The sequence below is a fragment of the Scomber japonicus genome, chromosome 24 (genome assembly GCF_027409825.1).
Source record: "Scomber japonicus isolate fScoJap1 chromosome 24, fScoJap1.pri, whole genome shotgun sequence".
NCBI lineage: Eukaryota > Metazoa > Chordata > Actinopteri > Scombriformes > Scombridae > Scomber > Scomber japonicus.
The window spans coordinates 1896950-1911018 of NC_070601.1; the positions used below are offsets into that span (position 1 = coordinate 1896950).

Below are 14069 nucleotides of genomic sequence, written 5' to 3' on the forward strand. Positions count from 1 at the left end.
GTTGCATGCAGGAGGTAGTGATACTTCGGTCCACATGGCCGGTGGAAGGCTGAACCCAAGTCTCAGTCTGGAGGCAGCAAGAGAGACCGAACAAATGTTTAGACAGCCCTTAAATACCCCAGACACCCACAGGTGAGGCAAATTGGCCCGACGACCTGTCCCAACCTCCACCCAGGGAAGCCACACAGCCAATGAACAGACAGAGGGGCAGGCCGTCACAATATGTAAAAATGTTTCACAGTGTTTTGCACTTCCTGGCCACCATACTCATTCCTTTCTTCCTTTTATTTCACCTCTGATTGAATTTATCTGTTCTTTTTGGTGAACTGGCCCTTTAACTATAAATATTAACCTCCACACACTTTCCACAGAGACAAAGACATGTCTTATAAGCGAGACGAGGCCGTTAAAAACATCTTCTTTTCACTCAAATCTTATCAACGTTTCGTCTCGTTTCTGCTGTTACACAACATCAAACTCCCCGAGCTTGAATTGTGTGTTTATCTGCAGTCAGCTGACAATCATCCCGCCTATTTATAACCTGAAAATGTGGGCAAATCTAAGTCACACGGTCACTCGAACACACTCCGTCTGAGGTCGCCTTGGTCGTATTGTTTATTTGTGACAGAAAGACTCACAAGATGAATTAAGGTTTGACTGGTGAGCTGCCATTTTACGTTCTTATGAATTACTTTCAGATGAGACTATTTAAATCCAATTATTCAATGTCTTTACAGGCAGGAAGGAAAAAGCCTGTTATTAACTGAACCGCTGCGGCTCTATTTTTAGCCGTCTGTGTCTCAGTGTAATCTACATGCATAACGAGGGCGCTTACTAATAAGTCTTTATTTAACTATATTGCTAAGTGCTTTGAGCAGATGACAAATAGTCTGCAATGTAATTCTTCAGTGTGGATCCAAAAAAGTGGCTTCAAGTGTTATCAAATCTTTCTATCAAACACTACTAATTGAATTTAGGATGATTTCTAGCTTCTAGCTCGCTTTCTAAAATCTCATCTGGTTGTTTTTGTGGTGAATATTTATCTGCAGAGCAATAAATGTAGTGCAAAAAGATGTGTGTGTGTGTGTGTGTGTGTGTGGGTGGGGGTGGGGGTGAGGGGGGGGGGGACAAAGGCTTTCTTAATTTAACCAAAACTAAGACCTAAACTTAACCTACGGAGGAATTTAGAGGAAAAGTTGGTTTGGAAAATCTACTTATTTGCTTATATTGTATGGTATGGTATTGTATTGTATGGTATGATATTGTATGGTATGGTATGGTATGGTATTGTATTGTATGATATGGTCTGATATGGTATTGTCTTGTATAGTTTGATATGGTATGATATTGTATGGTATTGTATAGTTTGATATTGTATGGTATGGTATGGTATGGTATGGTATGATATGGTATGGTATGGTATGGTATGGTATCGTATGATATGGTATGGTATGGTATGGTATGGTATTATATTGTATGGTATGGTATGGTATGGTATGGTATCGTATGATATGGTATGGTATGGTATGGTATGGTATGGTATGGTATTATATTGTATGGTATGGTATGGTATGATATTGTATGGTATTGTATGGTATGATATGGTATTGTCTTGTATAGTTTGATATGGTATGGTATGGTATGAGACCCCGAGGAAGACCCAGGACACGCTGGAGAGACTATGTCTCTCGGCTGGCCTGGGAACGCCTCGGGATCCCCCGGGAAGAGCTGGACGAAGTGGCTGGGGAGAGGGAAGTCTGGGCTTCTCTGCTTAGGCTGCTGCCCCCGCGACCCGACCCCGGATAAGTGGAAGAAGATGGATGGATGGATGGATGGAGGTTTTAATTTCCATCTTATATATACATTTGCATGTTTTTATGTCAATTTTATCTCTCTTTTTGACTTGGTTCATGTCATTTATTTTGTCGAGCTGCATTTTTTTGTACAGAAGGTGCTACACAAATAAAGTTATACCAGCAAAAAACACTTTCTCTATATCTTGCTTGTTTAATCTGTACAAAAGGAGGTTACATACCAAAATATTTCATTTTGAGCATAAACTTTACCAAAACTTAAAAGAACCGACATGTTTTGGAGGGAAATGTAAAACCACATTTTATTTGTCTTCAACATGTTAGAATAATCTTGAACACACCTCTCCAAAAAAAAACAAAACTTAATTACCATTGTTTTTACCACTCAAGTAGACTAAAATATGGTTAATTTAAGGTTTTAGTGGCTCAAACCAATTAGTCCATGTGAAGAAAAGAGAGTTAAATGATAGAAATGTCAATGCTTAACCCTCCTGTTGTCCTCGAGTCAAGGAAAGGAGGGAGGAAGAAGGAAGGAAAGGAGGGAGGGAGGAAGAAGGAAAGGAGGGAGGGAAGGAGGAAGGAAAGGAGGGAGGGAGGAAGAAAGGGAGGAAGAAGGAAGGAAAGGAGGGAGGGAGGGAAGGAGGAAGGAAGGCAGGGAGGAAGGGAGAAGGGAGGAAGGAGGAAGGAAGGAAAGGAGGGAGGGAGGGAGGGAGGAAGGAAGGAATGGAGGAAGAAGTAAGGAAAGGAGGGAGGGAGGGAGGAAAGGAGGAAGGGAGGAAGGAAAGGAAAGAAGGAAGGTAGGGAGGGAGAAAAGAAAGAGAAGGAAGGAAGGAGGGAAGGAAAGAAAGAGAAAAGGAAGGAAGGAGGGAAGGAAAGAAAGAGAGAAGGAAGGAAGGAGGGAAGGAAAGGAGGGAGGGAGGAAGGAAGGAATGGAGGAAGAAGTAAAGAAAGGAGGAAGGAAAGGAAAGAAGGAAGGTAGGAGGAAGGTAGGGAGGGAGAAAAGAAAGAAGGAAGGGGGAGGTAGGGGGGAGGAAAGAAAGAGAGAAGGAAGGAAGGAGGGAAGGACGGAAGGAAGGAGAGAAGGAAGGAAGGGAGGAAAGGAAAGAAGGAAGGGAGGAAGGAAAGGAAAGAAGGAAGGTAGGAGGAAGGTAGGGAGGGAGAAAAGAAAGAAGGAAGGAAGAGGGAGGTAGGGGGGAGGAAAGAAAGAGAGAAGGAAGGAAGGAGGGAAGGACGGAAGGAAGGAGAGAAGGAAGGAAGGGAGGAAAGGAAAGAAGGAAGGGAGGAAGGAAAGGAAAGAAGAAAGGTAGGAGGAAGGTAGGGAGGGAGAAAAGAAAGAAGGAAGGGGGAGGTAGGGGGGAGGAAAGAAAGAGAGAAGGAAGGAAAGGAGAAAAGGAGGGAGGGAGGAAGGAAGGAAAGGAAAGAAGGAAGGCAGGGAGGGAAGGAAGGAAAGGAGGGAGGAAGGGAGGAAAGAGAGAGGAAGGAAAGAAAGATAGAAGGACGGAGGGAGGAAGGACATATATAGAACCGAAAAACAATGATGGGTCGACCCTTTACTCTTTTCCATCTACCGTAAGTTGGTTATAAATGATCAGCCCTGCACACGTTTATTTGCCTTTTCACTCTTTATTGCATCAAAGAATAATCATAAGTGCTTTTAGTCAGACAAGAAGAAAGTCTCACGTCTAATCCAGACTTCATGTAGTGGGGTTTTTTTCGTCACAATAAAAAGGTGAAAATGAAACTAACACTGAGCGGGGGTTTTTTTTTTTTTTTTTTTTTTTTTTTACATGTTCAACAATTGGCTTCAACTCATCAGTTTACTCATCAACCATTGGTCTCCTTTAACCCTTCTGTTGTCCTCAAGTCAAGGAAGGAAGGCGGAAAGGAAGGGTAGGAAGGAAAGAAGGATGGAAGGGAGGAAGGAAGAAGGAAGGAAGGAAAGGAGGGAGGGAGGAAGGAAGGAAGGAAGGAAGGAAAGGAGGGAAGGGTGGAAAGAAAGGAAGGACAGAAGGACGGAGGAAAGAAGGAAGCAAAGGAGGGAGGGAGGGAGGGAGGGAGGAAGGAAGGAAGAAAGGAAGGAAGGAATGAAGGTAGGAGGGAGGGAGAAAGAAAGGAAGGAAAGAAGGAAGGAAGGACAGAAGGAAGGGTGGAAGGAAAGGAAGGACAGAAGGACGGAGGAAAGAAGGAAGGACAGAAGGACGGAGGAAAGAAGGAAGGACAGAAGGACGGAGGAAGGAAGGAAGGGTGGAAGGAAAGGAAGGACAGAAGGACGGAGGAAAGGGGGATAGCATAACAACAGAAGGAAGGGAAAGAGAAGGAGGGAGGGAGGGAGGACAGACGGAAGGAAGGAAGGAAGGAAGGGAGGAAGGGAGGAAAGAAGGAACAGTCAAAACAGACGGGGTCAATTTGACCCGAGAGGACGACAGGAAGGGTTAAAAGAGATCAGCTGACATTTCAACACCACAGAAGAAGAATAGCAAACAGTTACTGCTCTGTAAAAAAAAAGGCACGTACAGGCACAGAAATAGAGACCAGCGACACGACAGTTAACTGCAACATGGACGAGAACCGATACAGTGACATCACGACACAGTGACATCACGACATCGATGACATCATATATACGACAAAGAGAAGCAGCAGGTCCCAACAGTTAAGAAGCTGCAACCAGCAAAATGTTTGTCAGTTTTGCTTTAACCCTCGTATCGTCCTCCCCGGGGGTCAAATTGACCCTTTCTTCCTTCCTTCTGGCCTTCCTCCCCCTTTCTTTCCTTCCTTCTTTCCTTCTTCCTTCCTTCCTTTCCTTGCTTCCACCTCACTCCTTCTTTCCTTCTTCCTTTCCTTCCTTCCTCCTTTCTTCCCCCCTTTCTTTCCTTCCTTCCCTCCCTACCTCCTTCCTTCTTTCTTTCCTTCCTTCTTCCTTCCCTCCCTCCTTCCTTCTTTCCTTCCTTCCTTCCTCCCCCCTTTTTTTCCTTCATTCCATCCCTCCCTCCTTCCTTCTTTCCTTCCTCCTTTCCTTCCTTCCTTCCTTCTGGCCTTCCTTCCCCCTCACTCCTTCTTTCCTTCGTTCCTTCCTTCCTTCTGGCCTTTCTTCCCCCCACTCCTTCTTTCCTTCCTTCCCTCCCTCCCTCCTTCCTTCTTTCCTTCCTTCCTTCCTTCCCCCTCACTCCTTCTTTCCTTCGTTCCTTCCTTCCTTCTGGCCTTTCTTCCCCCCACTCCTTCTTTCCTTCGTTCCTTCCTTCCTTCTGTCCTTCCTTCCCCCTCACTCCTTCTTTCCTTTGTTCCTTCCTTCCTTCTGGCCTTTCTTCCCCCCACTCCTTCTTTCCTTCCCTCCTTCCTTCTTCCTTTCCTTCCTTCCCTCCCTCCCTCCCTCCTTTCCTTCCTGCCCTCCCTCCCCCCTTTCCTTCTTTCCTTCCTTCCTTCCTTCTTCCCTCCTTTCCTTGACTGTAGGACAACAGGAGGGTTAAATTATTATTATTATTTTTTAAATCAAATAGTTGGAGATTACCAGTAATTTTCTTTGCAGATGACTATTCGTTGTTTGAGACTGAATAACTGTGGATTTCCCCTTTCAGGTTGGAGGCAAGATGATGCCACAAGTACAGGAGTTCAAGTGTTTTTGGATTTTGTAAAAATGAAAAAAAAGGTGTTTCAGTATGATTGAAACAACGTACTGTAGGTCAAGGTTTTTTTACCATAAATTGAACAAATTGGGGATACCTATTGAAAAGTGAGCGTAAAGTGACTGTGTCTCTTTTTGGAAAGTTACTGAATTTGTTGAACGTAGCTCAAAAAGACGGCAATCCTAAAAGTACCTAGAGTTTTTTTTAAGCTTGCTGAGACTTTAAGATTTAGTGTTAGATTGATTTTTATCCCACCACCTTCTCCAAAATCACTTTCCATCTCTGGGGGTTTGGGCTCAACCTGAAGAGTTCGGACATTCGGACATTCACAGAGCAACCCTGCTTCCTACAAAATAACATCCATGTACAACTATAATTGAAGAAAGGTAATGTGCAAACCTGAAATACTTTGCACCAAAAATGCCTGATTGTGCAGTTTAAGATCTGCTACAGAAATATTAAATAGTTTCATGGGTGAGTTTAGACTCTGGTGGGACTTTAGTAAAGGTTCAGGTTTGGGGGGGAGGGGGCAATTTAGAAGTATATTAATTCAGGGTTGCAGAATAAAAGGTTGAAAGTAGGACCACTGCATCTCTTTACCTCGTCTTCATCAAAACCTCAGAGTACTATAAATACTCATATTTTAAAAACTGAATAAACTTTCACAAACTCTAAAAGGTTGCTGAGACCTTAACATTTAGTGTAAGATTGATACAGTAAATCTCGACAGCTGTGTTGCTCATTTATCCCACCACCTTCCCCAAAATCACTTTCCATCTCTGGGGGTTTGGGCTCAACCTGAAGAGGACATTCGGACATTCACAGAGCAACCCTGCTTCCTACAAAATAACATCCATGTACAACTCAATTGCAGAAAAGTAATGTGCAAACCTGAAATACTTGCACCAATATGCCTGATCGTGCAGTTTAAGATCTGCTACAGAAATATTCAATAGTTTCATGGGTGAGTTTAGACTCTCTGGTGGAGGGGGGGGCAATTTAGAAGTATATTAATTCAGGGTTGCAGAATAAAAGGTTGAAAGTAGGACCACTGCATCTCTTTACCTCGTCTTCATCAGAACCTCAGAGTACTATTAATACTCATATTTTAAAAACTGAATAAACTTTCACAAACTCTAAAAGGTTGTTGTCCGAACTGGCAGATTTTTGAATTCTCATTTAGCAAAACTGCATTGTACTGAAAAGAAAAACAAACAAAAAAACAAACAAAACACTACCTGAGGTGTGTTGGTTGGTCATTCAGCATCTCTACAATATACAAAATACATTTCGTTATAGTGTTAGACTTCTAAGACAAGACGACAATGCTCTACTATAAAAAAATACGTTATATACTTTATAAAGAAGAGTCGGAGAGGAGCTTGCTTTTACCTTATTTTAAGAAATTAAAAACGTCTTTGCATGTTCTCCGGAAACCACACAGCAAACAGGACAGTGACTGACATGTGCAGCAATATTAAAACACTGATTAGAAGTTGGTTAAACCTCCTGAGCAGGAACAGAAATGTACACGTCTTCTGCAGCGGGGAGCTTAAATTCACAGTTAATGTCTTCCTGAGGGGGTGAGTTGTTTTTTTGTGTTGATTCCTGACCTCTTCTAACGAGTTTAAGGAGTGTTTTTTTAAAGAGTTGCTGTGTTTTCATACTGCAGGTACGTCTCTGTACTGCAGCTCATCGAAATACTGACGGATGAGGACAGAAAGATAATGAGACGCCTTCACATGCAGATTCATATTCCAACCATGTTCAGGATAATCAATGAGTCCTTAATGAGTCGGCACATGTAGGAGCCGCCGCTGCTGCATGTGTGATACAAGCCTGAATATGAAGAACCTGTAGAAGCTAGCTGGGATGTGGTGAAGTGATAAACTACTTTATAGAATATTTAAAATAAAATCTGGTTTCTTTTGAACAGTCGGAGCTTTGAAACAGGTCAACTACCTCGTGTTAAACACCACATCCCAGCTACAACAAGGTGAGGCTGAATAATTAAATATTAATGTGTGTAAAAGAGGGTCTGAATGCTAAATGTGCCCCGCAGATCTAGATGTGAAACAACCCGAGTCCTCGACATCAAATGGCATTGGACTGTGTTTTCCTGAGAAAGACATACAACCCTGAATGTGGAGCTTTAGTGGAAAAAGCAGCATGTGGTAAATGTGCCGTTTTATTTAAATATTTTAACTTTTGTACTCAAGTTCGACGGACTTCATTACCCAGAAATCACGACGTTGGCAGATCCGGCTTTGAAATTTGTTCAAGCATATGACGTTTTTTTTTTTTTTTTAATTTAGCTGAAAAGATCTGAAAAAGTGCGACATTAGCAGGTAAAGTAGAAACTGTTTCATGTTGCAATCACCTCCATTAAACAACCCGAACATCCGCTTTTAAAACCTTCCAACAAAGCAATTTAAAAAGGCAAGAATAGAATAAGTTATAAACAGCGGCAAAGCTCTAAAAAAGGGACAAAGGTTTTAAACTAGGGCTGTCAAACGATACATTTTTTTAATTGAGATTAATCGCAGAATTTCCATAGTTAATCACGATTAATCGCATTTTGAATTGCATGTTTTAAAATCCTGTTATTTTCCATTTGAAGGCAGTTTTAAGCCCATAATGTAAAGCATTTCTTACCAGAGTGTCTTAACTGGGAATCAATCACGGCTCTGCTGCGACTCCCACACTCCAAAATGGTCCTTTGGTGGAGCTGAGGCTGGCTTGGCTGCACCTGGGTGTTTAGCGTGGAGGTGCTAACTCAAACTCCACGTACTCCGGTGGTAGTTAAACTCCGTTTGACACAGGTTGCATTTTACTTTTGACTTGTCAACTGAAGCGTCTGGAAGTGTTTTAAAGTTAAACAAGCCGTTCAAAAGTCCAGTAGCTCTCTTACTTTCCATCAGCGCGGTAGGTTTACTGCAGGAGGCCACTTCAAAGCATAGCGCTACAGCTAGAGGAGCCGTCTACGGGGGAGGAGAAGGGACAAAAAGGCTTGCAACATTAAAATGCGATTTAAAAAAATGTGTGCGTTATGGATTGCATTAATCTAATCGCGATTAACACGTTAACACTGACAGCCCTAATTTAAAGCTAACTCTTTTTTGCAGTGTTATTACTGGGCAACACAACTTAAACAGTGTCATGGATAACAGATCCATCTATAACACTGACATCAGCTGTTGGATGGACAAGAGGACAACTGTATATCGGCCAATTATTTGACGGACAAATGCTTATAAAATAATTTCATTCAAGAATCCGACTAACCTGCCAGAAAAAAACAAAGGAATATGAAACTTTGTTGTATATTTGGTGAAGAAAAGCTGAAGATTTTAGACAAAGTATTGCAACATAATATCAAGAATAAAGTAAAAAAAAAAAAAAAAAAGGTGGGAACGGGAATTGAAAATCAGTAATTTCAGAAAAGGAAGGGATGAAACTGGACGGTTAGAAACAGGTATTTTAGAGCTCAAGTCATAACGATGAAATACGGAACATTTTCAGGATTATGTTGGCGGGATACTAGACGTGTTTAACCAAAAGCAACTCAACATTATTTATCTTAGGAAATCAAAGGACCCTTGTAGCAGCCGATAACGTAATAAGTTAAAAATCCTTTACAAATGTCGTAACTGGAGCTGATAACTTAATAATGCTAATATCACTACTGTTATTCGTTATTATGTAATTGATTCTGACATTTTATTACGTTATTGGCAAGTTATTACGTTATCGGCTTTATTACGTTATCGCCTTTTTAGCATTTAAAATAGGCAAATTTAATATGTTATCAGCCGTTATCATGTATCGGCTTTATTATATTTAAAATGAGCAACATTATTACATTATTGGCCATTATTACGTACTCGGCCATTATTATGTTTGGACTTTATTACATTATCAGCCATTATTACGTTATCGACCATTATTACGTAATCGTCAGTTATTAACGTTATCAGTCATTATTACGTTATTGGCCGTTATTACGTAATCGGTTGCTTACGGTTGCAGCCACAACCTTTAAATATAAAACATGGCAACAAAAAGGGTGAATGAGGGAGTTGATTACGGAAAAGGTCGTAGCTAAAATACAGCTCAGCGGATTCATGGTCGTCATGGAAACTAACCATGTAAAAAAAAACCAAAGAGCTAAAACAGAAAACAGAGTTTTTTTTAAAATTCCTATTAATGTTTAGTATTTATTTCAGTTATATCAGGTTTGTTGTTTCTTTGGTTTTGATCCATATTTCTCTATTTCATGAAATTCATATGTAAAGATATAAAAAGAGAAAGTGGAGATTTACTACATGATGGAATGTGTGATGAACTGTATGGCACAAATAAAAAGTAAGAAAAGGAAAAAAAAGAAAAGAAAAAGATAACGTTTCGTGTTGCTGCTTATTGCACCAGTAATAGTGTTTCATAGAGTCTTTGTTTTTTCCAATCGTCCACAAACGCAACGTTGTCTGTTTGCAGGAAGCTGTTCTGCACGTTCACTTCCTGTTGTGAGGGTCGACTCTTCTTCTTCTTCACCCAGAGTCAAGGACAGTTTCTGTGTTTCAGCACATTCAGCAGTGTTCACAGTGTCTTTTCCCGGATGTGTGTGTGTGTGTGTGTGTGTGTGTGTGTTCAGCCCTTGTTGTCAGCGGCAACAGGCAGCAGAGGAACGACAGCTTCACCCCTCTCCGCCTCATCGCCGCTTCTCGAGCCGTTCATCGCGTTCTTCCTCGCCTGGTAGTCGGCCAGCTTCTTCTTCTTCTCCTCCGCGTCTAAGTCGACCGTCGTGAAAGGTGGGAACTCTCTGCAGTACGCCGGCGGCAAGCACGGCACCAGGTGCACCTCGCCGCTGTCGTTCATGAGCTGGACGCAGGGTGTAGAAATCCTGCGGCGGGCGAGCGGTTAGCGGTGATGGCGGCCGCGTTGGGTGCAGGCGCTGCGACGGGAAGGCTCGGGTGTCCCATCATGCTGTAATCCGTCCCTGGGAGAGGCACGATCTCCGGCCTCAGCCACGACGAGGGGGCGTCCAGCGGGGCGGCGAAGGCGTCGGGGAGGCGGGGAACAGTAGGGAGACACACCCTGCATGTATGACGGTCAGGTTTTGGGTCATGACTGATGATGTGCGGGACACGGGCGCCAGGTCACACGGCGGCATGAGGGCGTCCTTCTCTCGGTCGTTGGGATCGGTCGGGGCGTCGCAGTCCTTCGCCGACGTCAGGTAGACGTTGTCGGCGCTCACCTGATCCCAAACCTCCTCGGGTGTAGCTGGGAGGTCTGTAGCTGTGGAAGTTACTGAAGTGACGGTTGATTTCGTCTAAGTTCCCCTTCTGAGGCCGGGAGAGAGAGAGAGAGAGAGAGAGAGAGAGAGAGAGAGAGAGAGAGAGAGAGAGGAGAGAGAGAGAGAGAGAGAGAGAGAAGGGGGGGGGGGCAGAGAGGGATGGAAGAGAGAGAGAGGAAGAGAGAGACAGAGAGATGGGAGAGAGAGAGAGAGAGAGGAAGAGAGACAGGGAGAGAGAGAGAGAGAGAGAGAGAGAGAGGGAGAGAGAGAGAGAGAGAGGAAGAGAGAGAGAGAGGGAGAAAGGGGGATGGAAGAGACAGAAAGAGAGAGGGAGAGAGAGAGAGAGAGAGAGAGAGAGGGAGAGAGAGAGGGAGAGAGAGGGAGAGAGAGAGAGGGATGAAAGAGAGAGAGGGGAGAGAAAGACAGAGAGAGAGAGAGAGAGATGGAAGAGGGTGGAAAAGAAGGAAAGGAACAGACAGAAGATTAGTGAGAAGAAAGTTAAAGACAGCGAGAAGGAGGGATGAGAAAGGAACATTAAAGGAAAGAAAATGTGGTAAAAAATAAATAGGAAGGAAGATGCAGGCAGAGAAGATAAGTAGTAAAAGATAGAAGGAAAAATGTAATATGATATAGAAAGATGGAGAGAAGTGGGACGGAGGAGGGCAAAAAGTAAGAATAAAAGAAGAGGAAAAGGAAGGAGAAAGGAAGGACGGAAAAGAAAAAGAGACAACAAAAGAAAAAGATGCAATGAAGAAGTGGTTATCACCTGACCTCGAAAAGCTACGCTGAGTGTTTGTATATATGAGTGTGTGTGTGTGTGGTGTGTGTGTGTGTGTGTGTGTGTGTGTGTGTGTGTGTGTGTGTGTATGTGTGTGTTGTGTGTGTGTGTGTGTGTGTGAGTGTGTGTGTGTGTGTGTGTGTGTTACCTTCAGGAGCATCGGGTCAATGCCGACGATCCGCGGCTTTGGAATGGCCGGCAGGAAGTACTCTTTTATTCTGAAGGTGAAAACAGAAAGAGAGAAGTTGAAGAATGAGTAAAAAGAAAACACCACACACACACACACACACACACACGTTACATATTATTCAGGGTTATCATTAAAAAGATGGAAGGAAGGAAGGAAGGAAGGAAGGAGAAGGAAGAGTAGACAGGAATGAAAGACAGAAGGAATGAAGGAAGGAATGAAGGAAGGAAGGAAGGAAGGAAGGAAGAAAGTAGGGAGGAAGGAGGAGAAGGAAGAGTAGACAGGAATGAAAGACAGAAGGAATGAAGGAAGGAATGAAGGAAGGAAGGAAGGAAGGAAGGAAGGAAGGAAGTAAAATAAGACATGAAAGAAGAAAGAAGAAAGGACAAATGGAAGGAAAGGAAGGAAGAAAAAGAAGAAGACAGAAAGGAAGGAAGAAAAAGAAGACATGAAAGGAAGGAAGGGAGGAATAAGTTAAGTGGGCCGGATCAGACCCCTCGGCGGCCTGGATCTGGCCCACGGGCCGCATGTTTGACATCCCTGACATAATATGAAAGCTTCATTAGGGATTAAATCAGCTGTTTCTCTGATTTAACCTTTGTGTCGTCCTCCCGGGTCAAATTGACCCAGACTGTTTTGGACTGTTCCTTCTTTCCTTCCTTCCCTCTCTCATCCTTCCTCTTTCCCTTCCTTCCTTCCTCCCTCCTTTCCTTCCTTCTTCCTCTCTTCCTTCCTCCCTCCCTCCTTTCCTTTCTTCCTCCTTCCTTTCCTTTCTTCTCCTCCTTCCTTTCCTTTCTTCTTCCTCCCTTCCTTTCATCCTCCCTCCTTTCCTTCCTTCTTCCTCTCTTCCTTCCTCCCTCCCTCCTTTCTTCCTTCTTCTCCTCTCTTCCTTCCTCCCTCCCTCCATTCCTTTCTTCCTCCCTCCTTTCCTTCTTCTTCCTCCCTTCCTTTCTTCCTCCCTCCTTTCCTTCCTTCTTCCTCTCTTCCTTTCCTCCCTCCCTCCTTTCCTTCCTTCTTCCTCTCTTCCTTCTCCCTCCCTCCTTTCCTTTCTTCCTCCCTCCTTTCCTTCCTTCTTCCTCTCTTCCTTCCTCCCTCCCTCCTTTCCTTTCTTCCTCCCTCCTTTCCTTCCTTCTTCCTCTCTTCCTTCCTCCCTCCCTCCTTTCCTTTCTTCTTCCTCCCTCCCTCCCTCCTTTCCTTTCTTCTTCCTCCCTCCCTCCCTCCTTTCCTTTCTTCTTCTCCCTCCCTCCCCCTTCCTTCCTTCCTCTCTTCCTCCCTCCCTCCCTCCCTTCCTCCCTTCCTTCCTTGACTCGAGGACAACAGGAGGGTTAATCATTAGAGATTAATCAGCTGTTGTTCTGGATGATTTATGGTCCATATATTTGACATAGAGGATAATAATGAGCTCTGTGTGATTTAATGCAGCTGAATTCATTTCTCATAATGAGATTCTGTTGTCTGATAATGAAAAATATAAAATAATGATTCATAGAACTCAGAAACTCTACATGTTAACCTGCAGTCGTTACCAAGCCGCTTGCTCCGTGCGTAAAAAATCATTATTTTAATTAATCATGATCCAGAATGATTCATAAAAGCACTAAATAAAACATGTTTGATACCAATCAGCTCTTTAGTTTTACATTTTATTCTTAGCGCTTTATTTTGAAATCCGCTTATAAATATATAAATATATAGGGAGGGAAGGAAGGAAGGAAAGAAAGAAGGAAGGAGGGTCAGAAGGGAAGATCAGAGTAGATATGAACAGCGTGGAGCTCTCAGGAAGGAAGGAAGAAAGGAAGGAAGGAAAGACAGAAGGAAGGAAGGTAGGAAGGTATAGGAGGGAGGGAGGAAGGAAGGAGGGAAGGAAGGAAGGAAGGAAGGAGGGGAAGGAAGGAAGGAAGGTAGGAGGGAGGGTCAGAAGAGAAGATTAGAGTAGATATGAGCAGCGTGGAGTTCTCAGGAAGAAGGAAAGAAGGAAGGAAGGAAGGAAGGAGGGAAGGAAGGAAGGAAGGAAGGAGAGGTAGGAAGGAAGGAAGATATGAGCAGCGTGGAGCTCTCAGGAAGGAAGGAAGGAAGGTAGGAAGGAAGGAAGGAAGGAAGATATGAACAGTGTGGAGGAAGGAAGGAAGGAAGGAGGGAGGGAAGGAAGGAAGGAAGGAAGGAAGGAAGGAAGGAAGGAAGGAAGGAAGGAAGGAAGGAAGGAAGGAAGGAAGATATGAGCAGCGTGGAGCTCTCAGGAAGGAAGGAAGGAAGGTAGAAGGAAGGAAGGAAGGAAGATATGAACAGCGTGGAGCTCTCAGGAAGGAAGGAGGTAGAAGGAAGGAAGGAAGTAGGAAGGAAGGAAGGAAGGAAGGAATATATGAGCAGCGTGGAG

General features: G+C 43.5%; 1 pseudogene; it reads right to left on the minus strand.

Annotated features, from left to right (window-relative positions):
* Positions 1 to 10395: 10395 nt before the first annotated feature.
* Positions 10396 to 14069, minus strand: part of LOC128354611 (growth hormone receptor-like) — a 17306-nt pseudogene continuing 13632 nt past the window's right edge.